Source organism: Haliotis rubra, unplaced genomic scaffold (genome assembly GCF_003918875.1).
Source record: "Haliotis rubra isolate DU_JTF1 unplaced genomic scaffold, ASM391887v1 Scf15, whole genome shotgun sequence".
NCBI classification, from domain to species: domain Eukaryota; kingdom Metazoa; phylum Mollusca; class Gastropoda; order Lepetellida; family Haliotidae; genus Haliotis; species Haliotis rubra.
Genome location: NW_025765447.1, coordinates 187116 through 204238, shown reverse-complemented (window position 1 = coordinate 204238; position 17123 = coordinate 187116). Strand labels below are relative to the sequence as shown.

At 40.5% G+C, this 17123-nt stretch overlaps 2 long non-coding RNA genes across 2 annotated transcripts; both read right to left on the bottom strand.

Moving 5' to 3' along the window:
• Nucleotides 1-1162: 1162 nt before the first annotated feature.
• On the bottom strand, nucleotides 1163-3143 carry LOC124270088. Its single transcript, XR_006896676.1, has 3 exons — nucleotides 3082-3143; nucleotides 2086-2151; nucleotides 1163-1406 (listed from the first exon to the last, which is right to left on the bottom strand). It is a non-coding gene; the product is annotated as an uncharacterized LOC124270088 (long non-coding RNA).
• A 4654-nt stretch (nucleotides 3144-7797) lies between these two features.
• LOC124270087 lies at nucleotides 7798-9186 on the bottom strand. Its single transcript, XR_006896675.1, has 2 exons — nucleotides 9119-9186; nucleotides 7798-8037 (listed from the first exon to the last, which is right to left on the bottom strand). It is a non-coding gene; the product is annotated as an uncharacterized LOC124270087 (long non-coding RNA).
• Between the last annotated feature and the right edge of the window lie 7937 nt (nucleotides 9187-17123).

Genomic DNA, 17123 nt, shown 5'->3' with positions numbered 1-17123 from the left:
GTAACGTGAAAACTGTTATACCCCACTACTGAAAATAACACGTGTTTCACTTCACTCGATGAGTGAGTGAGTGAGTGAGTTAAGATTTAAGGTCACATTATGCTTTTTCAGCCATAGAGTGACCAAAACAAGTTATACATTCCTGACACTTTCACTCGAAGACAGACACATCGTCTTGCACTAGTTACATGAAATATCCTCAATATATTTACCTTTTATTCCAAATACATCTCTCTTGTCCCAAATTTAGTCCTCTTATACGCACGAAGTCACACTACGTTTGATTGACAATTAGAATTAAAATTGTAACTGTTACTGATATTGTTTCACTTAGTGGAAATAGTAAGGGTTATCCTTATCCTATCAGCCGTTCCTGGTTATAGCCAGTATACACCAAGGCGAGTAGTTCATGGTTGATACCAGCGCTTGATTCAATCGTGAAAAAATTGTTATGTCATAGGACCGCTTTCTTAACAAACAAGTAAAGCCTTTATCTCAACTTTGGTTTTGGTTTTGATTAGGTTGAGAAAAGTGCAATGAAGTCAACCCAAATGATGAAATCCGATTAATCGTGCTTTAGTTGGCGACTTAGTTCTAATATCAATTCTTCTTTACCACTGAAATATTATAAATGTTTAAAGTGAAGAAAAAAATCACAAAATATACTGTGTCAGATTACACTTCAAAGCCGTTAAAGTTATTTTTTCCTATCAAATCATCTAAAATATTTACTGATTAAAATCTTTTGGGATTATCGAATAAGTGGCACAAAGTAGTGTTTTTTATATCAATTAAATCTATACGACAATCAAGAGTTCGATTTCGGGGTTCACGATTCATTTATCCAAACAGAGAATTTGATACCTGATTTTGTTATAGACCACAGGCAGTATAGATCGGAACTAATGGTATTTTCTTCCAAATAACTACTTTAGGAGTTCATCATAATTGTAACTATTCGTAATTGGATGCAAATCTTCCAAAAAAGAAACTCAAAATTGTAATTAAATACTGTAAAACGTGAATGGATGACAATCATCTTAATTCTTATTCGATTATCCCTATCGGGACGAACATCCTGTGTTAAGATTGCAAATACATAAAACAAAATCAGAATATACAGCGCATTGCTAAAGTTTTATTTCAATATAACAAAGCCATATATTGTCTCTTGCATGTTCCTGCACGGGAAGGTCCCTTTGGAATCTGAAAATGATCTACATCGCTGATATCGTCCAACAACGAGGTAACATGCTTTTAACACCGGAGCTTCAATTGTTTGATGCTGTCTTCTCATGATGTTTCCAAAGGTGACCAAAGGAGTTAAACGTCTCATGAATAGATCACATATGTTTCTGTATCTTTGTTACAAGTTCTGATTGGTCTGCGCCTTCAAGTTGATCAACCTGAAAACATGCATGCTTTGTAATGAATCATCTGTGATTTTTTTGTTTGCCTGTTTGTTTAATTGCGTTGTTTAAACGCAATTCTGATTCTGATGATATATGTCATCAAGTCAGCCAGCCTGACCACCCAATCCCATTAGTCGCCTCTTACAACAAGCATGGATTGCTGAAGACCAATTCTAACCCGAATCTCTTCACGGCTCACATACCTTTGACTGAAAGCATGACCAAATATCCATGCCGTTGGACACGACGACACGCAGGCGGTCAGGCAACACAGTCGGACCACCTTGGTCAACCACCCTGTTATGCGACACTGAGGATTGTATGGGGAATACCACGCGGCGTTATTGTATAAATGGGCAGTCAAACTTTGTAAACTCTGCTTACATATAGAACACATATGTATAACGAATAATAATAGTTACACAATTATTGTTAGATATAGCGAATCTTGTCTTGTACTTGTTGCATGTGCATTATAGCCGAAATACGTATAACGAACTATGATTATATCAAACTGCAGTTAGTTTTCCTTCGAGTTCGGTATAACCGTAGTTTACTGTAGAAGTGAGTGAGTGAGTTTTATGCCGCTTTCAGCAATATGCAAGTAATATCACGGCGGTTATCACTAGGCTACCCCACCGCCCCGGTGTACTGTATAAAGGACTGAACTTACCTCTCTCTTCCTCCTGTAGAATTTAAAGGTGGGCAGGAAGGTGACGTTGCACGCGGTAGCCGTCTCCTGTTATAGAATTGTGCGATATCAGTGTTATTGACTGGGGAGAATTATATTGACATTACGACACTGTGCTATAACTTAATTAGTTGGTACGTCGTGCTATGTTTCAAATAAACCATCAAGCAATATTAAAATGCTGAACGTTAAATGGGTCGGAGTGAGTGAGTGATCGAGTTTAGGTTTACGCCGCACTCAGCAATATTCCAGCTATATGGCGGCGGTCTGTAAATAATCGAGTCTGCACCATACAATATAGTGATCAACAACATGCACATCGATCTATGCAATTGGGATACGATGACATATGTCAACCCAGTCAGCGAGCCTGACCACCCGATCCTGTTAGTCGCCTCTTACGACAAGCATTGGTTACTGAAGGTTCATTCTAACCCGGACCTTAGGGTTAGAACAAAATGGGTTGGAACAAAGGTCACTTACTTCATTTTACATCAATGTCATTAATGAGAGTTTTTTTCAATCATCCGTTCCGGCTAGTGAAAAACGTACATTGCGAACACTATGTGAGAATACGAACGCCCATACATGTGCGCACATTTGTGCATGCGTGTGTGTCTGCGTTTGTGTCTTTGCGTCCGTCTTTGTGTCCGTCTGTATGTCTGTGCCGGTGTGTGTGTCTGTGTTTGTGTGTGTGCGCGCGCGTCTGTGCGCGTGCGCGCGCGTGTGTGTGCTATTTCGGTAATAGTTTGCGATTACCGTCCACCTGAAATAAAAGTGTATTCATGTGCGTGTTTTTGTGTGTCTCTCTATGTGTCAATGTGTTTATGTGTTTCTCTGTTTGTGTCTGTGTGTCCCTGCCTGTTTGTTTGTGCGTGGTTATGTGTGTATGTCGCTGTGTCTGTTAACTATGGGAATGGGCCGAGTTATTATCCACCTGAATCGCGTTAGTAAAGAGATAGAGGGAGATAACTGTACCTTGTTGACGTCGACGTTTACCTTCAGGAACACGATGTCACGATAGCTGAAGTCTTATAAGTTGTTCACTGGTCACGAGGGGGGCATGGGTTGATGTACCCTCGATGTTTGTTTATGTTCCCTGAGCCCGAAGGTACATCAACCCATGGGCCCCGAGGGACCAGTCAACAACCTATTTATCTTACCGAACACCTTAATGTTAATTTTGAATTGTTTGAAGCACGGGTACAAATCTTTTTGTAGCCATCGCTAGATTTTGCTGACAAGAAAAACAGATTTAGAGTTATCTCCCTTCCATCGATTTGCATTCGCAAAACATCGGTAATTTCCGTACATCATACGTGATTCAATGTTATTCGAGATAAAGAATTACTACCACGAAGTACCAAATGAGTTGCCATTGACAGCGGGGTACATTGACAGCGGGGTACATTGAAATGTTAGATAAATAATTTGTAAATCGAAGGGTACATTGAAAATAATAAGTTGGAAGATTGCTAAAGGCATCATTGACGCCAATCAGAAAAAGCGACATTTATGTGTGAGGTAAGATCCAGAGATCCATTCTTTCGATAACTCACAATTGGGTCACTGACATAACTTTGGAATCAACATCGACGTAATATATTAACAGAGAACTTTCTATCAGTTGGGGATTCCCGAATAATGTGACAAAATATTGAAATATCTCACCCGTGTCCTGACTTGTCTCATCTTCTCATGAGTTGTAATACTGAAACATAATTTTATTTTAGACAAATGAACAAATGTATTTCCTTATATGGAAAATACGTTACACCAACCTTCTCTTTACACGGTTTTAAAGAGTGAGTGAGCGAGTTGGGTTTAGCAGTATTCTAGCAGTATCACGGCGGGGGACACTATAAATGGACTTCACACATTGTGCCCATGTGGGGTATCGAACCCAGGCCTTCGGCGGGACGATCGAAGGCTTTAACCACTAGGTTACCCCCTCTCCCGGTTGTAAAGAAGTCAAGATGCCACTAACTTTAGTTCATTATTAATAGCTGTTGCTCGTTATAGGCATATTTACTAAAATATACGGCTAGTGGGCGGGACAGAGTCGGTGGGGTAGCCCAATGGTTATAGCGCCCGCTCGTCACGCTGAAGACGTGAGTTCGATTCCCCACATGGGCACAATTTGTGAAGCCCATTTCTGGTGCCCCCCGTCGTTATATTGCTGGAATATAGATAAAGCGGCGTAGAACCTCACTCATTCACTCACTCACTTACTCACTCAGTCAGACACACACACTCACTCACTCACTCACACAGACACACTCACACACTCACTCACTCATTCACTCACTCACACATCGGTACCGGTGGAACCCACGACCATGGTGCTGACAAGCCTAGAAACATAACCAGGGTTCACTAACACAATACCTCAACCAACCGAAACATGAGTCTTATTAACCTGTTCAGACAATGACCTACTTTTCAGTAGATCCGAATTTTCTCGTGTGAAAGTGAAAAGAGACACCACACACAACTATAGTTACACTGAATTTCAATTCCTTGTTTCAGAATAAAATGGTATTTACAAATTAATTTTAATCTTAAACTTTAATAACATCGTATTGCTATATTTTATGGCGAAGTGTAGGCAGCATGACCTTAACTAAGACGTCACAGACTGCCCCTGTTTGATGAGGTCGTAAAATGATTCACAAGTCATCTGGCTCACTGGTTACACCTGATATGTGATTTTTTGCGCTTATTCAGTGTAGTTCTGTAACGCACAATGTGATTGATATAATTATTCAAGTCCGTACCAGAACGCCAAACTGTTCTAGCGACAGAGCCTAGTTTTGAGATTTCTACGATTTCCAGATTTGCGTTTGTCAGAGCACGCTGTACGACAGAGCACGCTGCATGACGTGTTAGCAAGGATTAAAAGGAGCGTAGTGTTGCAGTATACAAGTGCTTAGATGTATCAAATAATACTGATTAATATTTATGTATCCAGTTGAATGAATTGGTCTCAAATGTCTGGACTGGTTATTGTACTAAGTTGCGCAACAGGACGGAACCCAGTCAGCAGACTGTCGTGTAATCAATGTTTTGACTTGATCATGGGTTTCTGGCCCTCCTTCAGGAAGCTACAGAGATAATTGGGGCACCTAACACTAGTGGGTCACTCGTGTCCTGTAGCTTAAATGGACATGACCGTTGTTCGTACTTCTGACAAGATTACACTGTCTGCCTGTTTGCCTATACCACTATGTTCTATATTAAGTCTAAATCACATAGTTATCAAGTCAAGTAAATGCGAAAATATGAGTGTAATATGAGAAATTAACATCGTACCGTTTACGGGATGATTTAAAAGAATAGTCTCACTTACGCGTTCACACTCCCTCAAGGGTTTGGTCGGTTAGGCGTGAGTTTATACCTCAGTGTATCGGAATGCATTTACATGATACGTTAATCCCATGCTGACTATAACGTCTTTGTTGCCAAACTTTGTCCTGAGTCGATTTTACGAGGTAAACATATCACATAGTTGAAAGCACAGTTGTCCTGCTAATACCCGTTACTAAAATGTAACCCAACAGGTTCCACACAATCCCCGAGCATTCATTCACTAAACTGATCTGTGCCTTTTGTGTCCACGACAGTCCACAGAAAGGGAAGAAGTGTACAAGGGTATTCTGTCTTATGTATAAACGAGCTGGTTTTCAATAACGCAATACAAAGTCCGAAGACTATTCAGTGGGAATGTATCAACGATACATCTAACCATGGATATGAATGTGTGTAGAACATGTATGCGTCCATTCTCCTTCTGCTATACAGAGAAAACTCTCACTCTAACGCCCTCAAACCTCCATAGTTAGGGGTAAGAGTTTTAGTACACCCTCAGGTTTGATTGAAGTCTGTCTCACAGTCTCTGAACCTCATTATTTCCCCTTTCGCCCTGTCCTTTCTGCAATGCTAAAACTAGACATGAAGCAAGTCTAGATTTCCTCAGGTTCTCAATGGAGTTCCTTTTCAATTTAAAAGGAATCGTTTGTGTACATCAAAATTATGTATGTTCAAAGACTAGGGATTAGTCTTGTTTGAAGCATGGTGGCTAAAATGAAACAAATAGGAAACCAAATGGTGATTAACTTGATACGGATATCGTAGGACCTTATGTGTGCAGTATGTCGGCGTCTTTAACGCTTTGATACCTGCTTTGATAGTGAGTGAGTGAATTGAGTTTTACGCCGCTTTTATTAATATTCCAGCAATATCACGGCGGGGGACACCGGCAATTGGCTTCACGTGACGAGCGAACGCTTTAACCACTAGGCTACCTCACCGCCCCAATAACATTAGAAATTGATTCGTCTCATCCAGGTTTCAAGTGTATACTATATTTTGCCCAGCAGTCAGCTTTAAATGTGGATTATACGGATACATTTATATTGCCTTGTCTGGAATTCGTTCTTCCTTTCTGCGTATGTTCGGGGAGACTTGATAAACAGATATTAAAGAGGTTTTGTCCAAGAAGGTCACTGCCATTTCGTTGTCACATGTCATGTCGGTGTGTGTATGATGATTATATTTTGTGCAACATATGTCCTCCGGGTCAATGTAGTTATAAGACATATCCTAAAATGATGCTTGTCTGTACAGTAAAGATGTTCCTAAGGCTGATGTTTCACAGCGAGAGCTCTACAGGGCATTGCTTCATATCAAGAGTTCAGAAGGGTGATGTCTCATAGCGAGAGCTCAACAAGGTGGAAAACTCAGCAGGTTGATGTTTCATATCAAGAGCTCAACAAGTTGATGTTTAAATCAAGAACTCTGCAAGGTGATGTTTGTTGTATATTAAGAGCTCAGCAGGGTGATATTTCATAGCGACAACACAGAACTGCAACCTATAGCCTTTGAAATGCAATCTATTTATGTACACCACTAGTATGTGCATATATGAATGTTTAACCCTCCATAAATGGCTGCATGTGTTTCCTTTAGAAAGGGGTTAACTCGTCTTGCAAGGTGAATCTGCCGAGACATGTAAACTGATAAACAGGCACTGACATGCGACAAAACGCCCCTAACACAATACCTACTGGCAAACAAGGATAAGTTGGACCGGTGCAGAGAACGCGTTTACGAGAAGTAGGCGGTGCACGGCAATGAGCACCCATTTGGTTTGTGAAAGGTGGATAAGATGTAGACTAGTGCACGTGCATTACATGACGATGAAATTGATTCCGCGCGTAGCTGCACACGTTTTGCTCCCTGCTTCACCCATCGCACTACACTTGCTTGCGGACAACCTTGGGCACCTTCGCTAACAATGGCAAGCGCCAGTGGGCGGCACTCATACATGCTAATACGGGTCAATTGTCAGGTCGTTGCTATACTTATCTTTGTTTGCCAGTAGTTAATTGATACACAGGCACTCTTCACTTGCGAGAAATAGTTTAAGCCTTTCTGTTGCGATTTCCACGTTAAAGTAGCGTGATCCGACAAAAATGCAACAGATATTGTGTCCGTAACTGTCAACAGGCATTCGGTGCCTGCCAGTGCATCCGCCATTTAGACAGCTCGGCATCCCAAAGCTTGGGGGACGTAGCAACAGTAACCAAGGTGGGCGGAGCTTGGCGCGAAAGTCGGAACCATGAATACCTAGTTATGTGAGAAATTCACCCAGCCTCATTCATCATGGCCAAACAGAATGGAGTAAACACTGTACCAGTTAAAATGATTCTTTATTACCATAAACAACATGCCATTTGATAAGGCGGAAACCTAGCATCTAGATTCTTCTATATTTTACTCTCTGCCACTGGTGGGAGTCGCAGGAGGTAATTCACGTGTTTGTAGTCTATTTTCTCCTAATATGGACTTGTACATTCACGTGATCACACTTCACATCTTGCTGACTATCATGCTCTCCAGTTTCTCCTTGTCGGCTCCCTCCAGTGAGTCAACCTGCAGAAGGATCAAGATTACATAATTAGCGCACGCTCACCTGTTTATGTGTAGTTGTTGTCAATATTCCAGCCATATGAGAGCGGTCTGTAAATGATCGGACATGACAATCCGGTGATCAACAGCATGAGCACTGATCTACGTAAATGAGATACGAAGACATGTGTCTATGAAGTCAGCAAGCCTGACCATCCGATCCCGTTAGTCACCTCTAACGACAAGAATGGGTTGCTGAAGACCAATTCTAACCCGGAACTTCACGGGTCAGGTTCATGATTGACACAATTTCTGATCTTATAATACTTATATTACGTACATTTGATATTTGCTCTGATAACAAAATGCAGCGTTTTCTACATTAAGGACCATATATAAGAAAGAGTTGATTGCCACGGTATATAATTTTGCCATAAAGTATGTCTACGTTCCACCACAATATAATAATATCATTTTTGCAGATTTCACTTAAAATATATTAATGTATCATCATCTTATTCTGAATATCATGAAGAATATGGGCATAGGAAATGGGTGAAATGTGACAGCCACGTTTAATGATAATAATGATCAACATCATTTCAATTCTCTAACTTTAAATGAAATATGAGACAGTGAGTTAGTGAGTGAGTTTAGTTTTACGCACACTCAGCAATATTCCAGCTATATGGCGGCGGTCTGTAAATAATCGAGTCTGGACCAGACAATCCAGTGATCAACAGTATGAGCATCGATCTGCGCAGTAGGGAACCGATGACATGTGTCAACCAAACCAGCGAGCCTGACCACCCGATCCCGTTAGTCGCCTCTTACGACAAGCATGGGTTACTGAAGGCTCATTCTAACCCGGACCTTCACGGGTCTCTGAATGCTTCATATGTAATCAGTTTCAAATTGACAACATGCATACGCTTGAAATTACATTACTGCATGGCATATTAAATCGAATATAAGGTCGATTTTAGAAGTTCATTATACGTTTGTTTTAAGGCAAAAAATTCTGTGAGAACAATGATGAATCAAAATGATGGTTACATATTCTGAATTCATTATTTTGATTGTATCTGCCGTTCTTGTAACATACCTGTTTTCCGACTTTGTAAAGCTTGAAAGTTGGCATACAGTCAATAGCACACGCTTCAGACGTGTCCTGGCAGGAACATATTAATGAGAATCATTGATGAATGTACAAGTCTGTTTAATTTTCATCAAATGGTTATAAAACACCATATACAAACACTACGTTTTACAAATACTCAGTATACATTTTCAGAGTTCCATTCCTAGCGTAGTTACTCAAGAGTTTAGTGTGAACATTATTCATTTTATGATTCAGAACAATTTAGCGGAGGAGGATTTCGGAAAGGAGGAGACAAATGACGTACCGCGTGTCAGTGTTATACGCACAAGGGTCATCTCAAAGGTATATATGACTGAATGTATTGTATTAACATCTTATTATAATTGACCTACAAGATTATCTTAGCTGATATCTCTATCCCCAGCTCCGACCCCAACGATTGTCTGCGACACCCGTCCAGGTTTTGCTTTTGAGACGACCCCTCCTATCTGTTTCTTTATATAGTAACAGTGAGACTCCATGGTAGCTACATCCTTAATAGTTTCAGCATGAAAATTATTATTTTTTACATCAGCTATCGTTTATAATGAAGCTACGTCTAATTTCAAATTGGGCTTTTCAAAGTGTCTTTTGTAATGCAATATCGTCGCACACTAATTTGCATAAAGCCATGGTCTGTTCCAAATAAGTCGTTTTGGACCGCATTGCTCCTTTCTGCACTAATCTCTCCTCAGTAAAGTAATTTTTCTACGTTTCCTATTTCCCTACCACTGGGATATAAATGAGAAATACATTTTTTTTCTATTTCCGACAATTACTTTAAGAGTGGTCAACGGTAGCGACATATTCAGCTGGTGGGGTGACTGACAAGAACGACAATTTCACCAAGGGAGACAACTGCTACCTCATTTGCTGTCCACGTCCACCTTGGAGAACACAACTTCCGGGTACTTTTCCGACAGAGACTGAAGTAGATACAAAGTCTTCTTAAAGTCATATTTTGTGCTTGGATGTACAAGTATTGAAATAATTTTAGAGCTTAGATACATGTTTTGAGAAGCGCAAGTTTCACAACATCTGATCAGGTTTAAGCAGCAATGCATATACAGTAAGTTTAGTTTTACGCCGCTTTTTTAACAATATTCCAGCAATGTCACGGCGGGGACATCAGAAATGGGCTTCACACATTATACCCATGTGGGAATCGAACCCGGGTCTTAGGCGTGGCGAGTGGACGCTTTAACCATTTGGCTACAACCACCTCAATACATATACAGTGTTGCACTCACTTGTTGCCATTGTACCCCTCTCACAGTCATTGAACCGCAGTATTTTCCCTCCCACCGAGGTTTTTCTTTAATACAAAAGCACTAAATGAAGCAAGTCTAGATTTCCCCAGGTTTCTCCCATCTCACTGGGCTCCTTTTCAATTTCTATTACAATTAAATATATTCAGAGACAAAGCGCCAGTCTATCGCCTCTGCTGAACATCAATAATGTACATGACATAATGCATGCATGCATGCAGGTGGGGGTAAGCCTAGTGGTTAAAGCGTTTGCTCGCCACGCCGAAGACCAGGTTCGATTCCCCACATGGGTACAATAATGTGAAGCCCATGTCTGGTGTCCCCAGCCGTGATATTGCTGGAATATTGCCAAAGCGGCGTTAAACCATACTCACTCACTCGACAAAGTTACCTCAAGGAAAGGTGCTATGGTTATACACGGACCGCACCATGTGGCGAAGAAGTCCACCACGATCAGTTTGCCTGGATTCTCCGCCAGGATCTGGTCAAAGTCGTCCTGTAAATTATAAATGTGACTATTAACACACTGAATGGGAAACATGCCAGAAGCAACATGATGATACGGGTATCAGTTTCAAAATGTGAAGACTCATTGACTGGTTGGTTTGGTTTGCTGTTTAACGCCGCGCTCAGCAATATTCCAGGTATATGGCGGCGGTCTGTTAATAATCGAGGGGTGTATGAGGTGAGTGTACCAACTTATTGATGATGAAAGTGGCAGGCTTGTGTACAAAATGAGTACTGATGATTTTACCTTCGTTTCGAGAATCCTCATCTTTCTTTTATCTGAAACAGAAAAGCATTACATGGTGGCGTATAACAGTCACTAATTTACCCATTCATATAAATCATTTATTAAATGTTACTTCACCCAATTGAATCTGTATCGGTGTATCCAGAATAGTTATTTTCTGGCGTTGAATATTTAAAGAAAATATCTCAAGAAAATAATGGTTTAGTTATGCAAATATCTTTTATTATATTTTGACATCTTAATTAATACAAGGGAAGCAAATACGTGTATCTGTACTTACCCGATTTGCGTTCACTGCTTGCCTGTCAACGTACCGTTCTGACTGTACTCTGTCATCTATCTCTCTCATATACTAGCTTTAGTTCACTGGATCAAAGGAACGACAGAGGACCCGTGAGTATACAGAAAATTGAAACATTTGAACGTTAGCATTTACTTCTTCACTGAATCTCTACGTATTGGAAGGGATTTGTTAGACCTGTTTTTGTGTGCAGTCACCCGTAGACGCTTATCTATGAAGCCTTTACAAACGTATTGAGAATGTGTATAATCACTTCAAAGGGTTGTTCAGCGTTGTTGGAACATTACTGTTCTCAGTTGTCACAGGGGTGGGGAAAGTTATAAGTGAAACAGGTCCTAAGCGTTCACAGCTGCGGTGAACGAGTATAGTGAGTGAGTTTATCTTTACGCCGCTTTTAGCAATAACACGGCGGGGACACCAGAAATAAGCTTCACACATTGTGTCCATGTGGAGAATCGAACACGGGTCTTCGGCCTGACGAGCGAACGCTTTAACCACTAGGCTACCCCACCGCCAAGGAGTGTAGTGAAGACTGACTGACGTAGAGACATAACTACTTCAAGAAGCACTCGTAAATATACGGTTAGAATCAGCAACCAATGCTTGTCGTAGGAGGTGACTAACGGGATCGGGTGGTCAGGCTCACTGACTTGGTTGATGAATGTCATCGTATCCCATGCCAATTTGCGTAGACCGATCCTCACGAGCCAATCACCGAATTGTTTGGTCCAGACCACTGTCATATAACTGGAATATTACTGGAATGCGTGGAACCTTATAGCACTTGTATAGCATTTATTCAGTTATAAAAAATAGAAAACAGGCTAACAAGTCTACTTTTGTTTTTGCTATATTGATGCTATGAAGGCTTTTGATAAGGTAAACAGACACTGTCTTTGGTATAAACTACTGCAGCTTGGCATTAACAGGAAGTTCTTACACTCAGTTCAGTCCATGTATGACAGTACCTAAGCCCGGGTCCGTATTAACGATAAGTTTAGAAAATCTATTATCTTACACCCAAATTTTGCTCAGTTATCAAACACTGAACAAGCTACATTCCTCGTACAAACATAAGTTATTGTTAATCCACTGGCCGCTTTAGTTGGGGCCGTATGTATCGGCGTAAGCTATCATCCCTATAAAGTTTCTTTGTTTTTCCTTAGGGTCTTTCATATGAGTGATACTCCTAAATGTTTTAATCTTATATTTTATACATTTTATGCACATATTGTCTAGTGTGTCTCATTGGCCATCTGGCCTGGTGTCTGTATTTTTTCTATGTCTTTTACCGTTGCCATTTTTGACATGTACATTCACTTAACACATAAATAAACTATTTTGTCTGTCTGTCTGTCAAGAAACAATCAAACAAATTTCAAGGAGCTTCACGCGAATCCTGATCAGAGTTAAAGTTACGTTATAACGTTCAATGTCTCAGATATGAGGTTGACATTTCAAAAGTTGATACACCGGTAACAGAAATAGTGTCTATACTATTCCCTTTTGCCTTATAATGCATTCTCCTGTGTTTTAGATTTGTATGAGAAAAAAATGAACTTGCCTTTTCTGTTGAAGAGTGCCAGCGATTGGGTAAAATTCGTTCACCGCTTCGGGAACACCAGTTATTCTGTTAATTGTCATATACCAGTGTATAGTCCAATATATATGGGTTTTTAGAGTTTTCTTGGCACCTCTAAATAGCACCGCTGACAGTCTGAACTATGTTCAAGGGTCAGCTTGTGTATGATGATATGTATGCGACGTGGGCTGCAGGCAAAGTTATACAAGCCCGTCGAGGGTACACTAGATATTGGTTTCTATAAGTGGCATTTATGATGATGTTGGTGTGATGAAGAGGAACACTTTATGGATAGGTAACTCCTTTATTGCAATAGATGGCGTTTCGGTGTATATCCTAACACTGGTATCATTTGGTTTGATAACGGTATTAGGATCTACACCGAAATGTCGTATCTATTGCAATACAGAAGCTCTCTATCCATAAAAAAGTGATCCTCTAGATATTGACTGAACAACGTTCCCAAGTTACAAAATAAACGTTTTGTCGGACCACATGCACGCACATGATCCTTTCTCCAGCTTCGTTACTTGTAACAGGTCTCATGATCTGTGTATTGTGCCATAGCAATTATGAAAACGTTGAAGAAAAGGCCGTTTTTTCGTGTTTTCCTGTAGTCAAGACATGATCTTACAGAAAAAAACATTAATAGCTTTACCAATGTACGGGGTGGGCACATCACTGATGCTAACTGAAACATTTGTAACTTTGTAAAAGTTGGGATGCTTAACTTTTCTCAGGTGAAAATAGGTCTTCAAAAGACAAAAAAACCATTAAGATGTCATTGTCATGAGCCTTTTGTAGAATGATTAATTCCGTCACTATAGACACATGTCCGCAAGTTGTAGAGAGATATGCATTTCAGCTTTCCGTATTCATGTGAACTCTCCTCAAAAGCCACTCTCGTACGATTGCCACTTTAGCAGGTATTTATGACTCACGGTCAAAAAGTGAGTGAGTGTTAGTTTTACAATATTCCACCAATAACACGACTGGGTACACCAGAAATGGCTTCACACATTGTACCCATGTGGGAATCGAACCCGGGTCTACGGCGTGAGAAGCAAATGCTTTAACCACTAGGCTACCCCCACCACCCTCACCGTCAGACAAAGACGCTTTATTAATAACACCCGCCAGAGGGGCATAACACCATTTTCTTATAATTTACACGGTTTTGCATAACAATATATTCAAGAGAATAGATCATGGCAGTTTTGTACCAAACCTTTATTGAAGTAGTTTCTATTACAATTAATGACAGACTTTCACTAAAATTCAGTGAGCTCCTTTTTGTATCAACTAGAATGTTGTTATTATTTTCTAAAGTTTAAAATGATTTGTTTGACAGGATAATGACAAGGTTTAAAAGGATTGTTATTTTTCGATATATAGCAAAAACGAACATTCTCTTTGGATATTGTTACCGGGTTTTGCATTTTGTGCGATATCCAACTTTCCAGGTCCTCTCCAGATGGAACTCACTTTGCTGCATTCCCAGAATATATATATGACATCTTCCATTTCTTTAGAACAGTAACTGCATAGCACAATTGCACTTACTGTGGTATAACAGTAACCTTTCACATATATCTATAAGACACAAGGTTCGTGGGGACTTACCAAGTTCGTCGCACGTCTTCTTTCAGCTGAGTAAGCTATTTTTCCTCAGTGAGGGTTTCCTGAGGATACATGTACACGTAGTGGAGTGTTGTAACCTGATAACGTGTTCGGGCAACCAGGCCCATTTACACCTTGCCCATCATAAAGGTTTGCTAAGTTTCTAAACTTTTATACCATTATAGAGCTGCCACACCCTATAATATCATCAAGAATGAGACTCTGAACTTCATGGAGAATGATATTCCTTGAGCACACTAGTCCAGCCAATGAGATGTCAATATTGAGAGCTGTAAGAGATTCCACCATCGCCTTATGATTTAACATATTTTTTGGCAATGCACTAGATAATGCGCCACATTATCTAGCTGATTACACACTCAACAATTCGCAGAAATATCTTTTATTACTAATACTGAGATATGCACCAAGACCACAATGCCCAAGACGAAATCTATTTAAAAGAACCTCTTTTCTCCCACTGTCTCGAAATACATGTATGGTTTAGGGTAGGTGTTAGGACTAACACCTAGTCTCTGAAATAAACATATTTTTACTGAAAAAAAAGTTCATAGTAAAATAAAATAAATATAATGAAAAGGAGCCCTGAGACCTTCTTCATTTTCAGTTTGAGGAAACTCTTAGACTTGCCACATTTTCTAGACTTGTGTGGGCTTTTGGATATATTTGTTTCAGAGGGTATTGTACGACAGACTAGGTAGGTGTTTGCCAGCGGATCCAAGTTCCGGAAAAGTATTGATGCTGGGAAATGTGTGCAAGACCTCTTCCCTCAGTTACATACAATAATAAATGACATTAATGCTCAGTCACGGAGAACCATGAAGGTACATGTAAACACTTTTACATTGAAACGAATAACAAAAATGTTATTTGCCAAAAATGCAGTCCCAAAAGTTAGGTTGACAGACTATAAATGTGACTAGAAACTCGTGAAAAGTAAAATAATGTTAATACTGTTAAACAAAGTAACTGAACAAATATAAGTGTTGAAAAATATATAACATCTTTTGAACGTAAATGTATGCAAGACTTAACACTAAACACAGTTTGCACGCAATGGGTGTCATTCCTGAAAATGACGCTTTTAAGCAAGGTCGATTAATCTTTGTGGACAATTATTTCTATTAATCGTATGTTTAACATAAAGTTATGACTTACTTGAAGTTATTTCTCCGTTTGAGGGTGAAATGGCGACACCAGTACCGACATGCTGGAAACTGACAGAAAGCAGTGCACTGTGTGTCATTATACAAAGCACCCTTAGCGATGAGTGACTGACTGACTGAGTTTGGTTTTACGCCGCTTTTAGCAATATTCCAGCAATATCACGGCGGGGGATACCAGAAATGGGCTTCACTCATTGTACCCATGTGGGGATTCGAACCCGGGTCTTCGGCGTGACGAGCCAACGCTTTAACCACTAGACTACCCCACCGCCCCCTTAGCAATGAGAGTCCACGAAGTCTATGTTAACGTATCGGAGTGACGGTCACCTTAGCGCTATGTTCGCTTTGTACAACCGCATCCCTGGGGGCCGTTTGAAAGAAGCGTCGTAGCTGCGACTGTCGGAAGTCTATGCTAAATTATGGAGGTACGATCACCTCCAGCTCTACGATCGCTTTTGAGAAATAAGGGCCCTGGTCAACACGTTCAATGTTTCTTCACAGACGATGAGGCAGGAACAAGCGAATCCAAAATGTTGACGATTGACCGTTCAACACACATCAATGATGTACACAACTTCGAAAACAGAGATAAACGTCGCTGGCCAGGTGTTCTGTTTTCGGATAAGTCCATATTCACTTTGCACTAACTCGATGGAATGGTCTTGTCTGGAAACCTCGAAAATGAACGTCAAACCATCACTTTGACCGACGTCTCAACACTACTTCTATTTGTAAAGGAGTGGGTGAGCATGGCTTTGCGCCGCTTTTGCAATATTCCAGCAATATCACGTCGGGACACAAAATGTGCTTCAGCATTATTATACCCATGTGGGGAATCGAACCCGGGTCTTCTACGAGAACGTTGTGGTGGCACTTTGGCACAACGCAGAGAGAGGAGAGAGAGAGAGGAGAGAGAGAGAGAGAGAGGAGAGAGGGAGAGAGAGAGAGAGGCAGAGAGAGAGAGGAGAGAGAGAGAGAGAGAGAGAGAGAGAGAAACAGACAATGTCCACTTTAAACCAGGTTGTCTTGAAAACTGAGAGTAGCCCCTTGTAGGCTGTAAAGGCTTCACGTCATCTCAGGAATACTTCTGTCCGTATTCCTGGCTGTCTTCATAATGAATTGTCCGAATGGTGCAGCTTAACGTGACATTTTACCATTTACTCATATATAAGAGAGAAATCACCATCGTAGTGCAATCACAAGCCAACATTTGTGTGGAGCGCAATAGTGCAGTGGTAAGGCGTCTGCCTATCACGC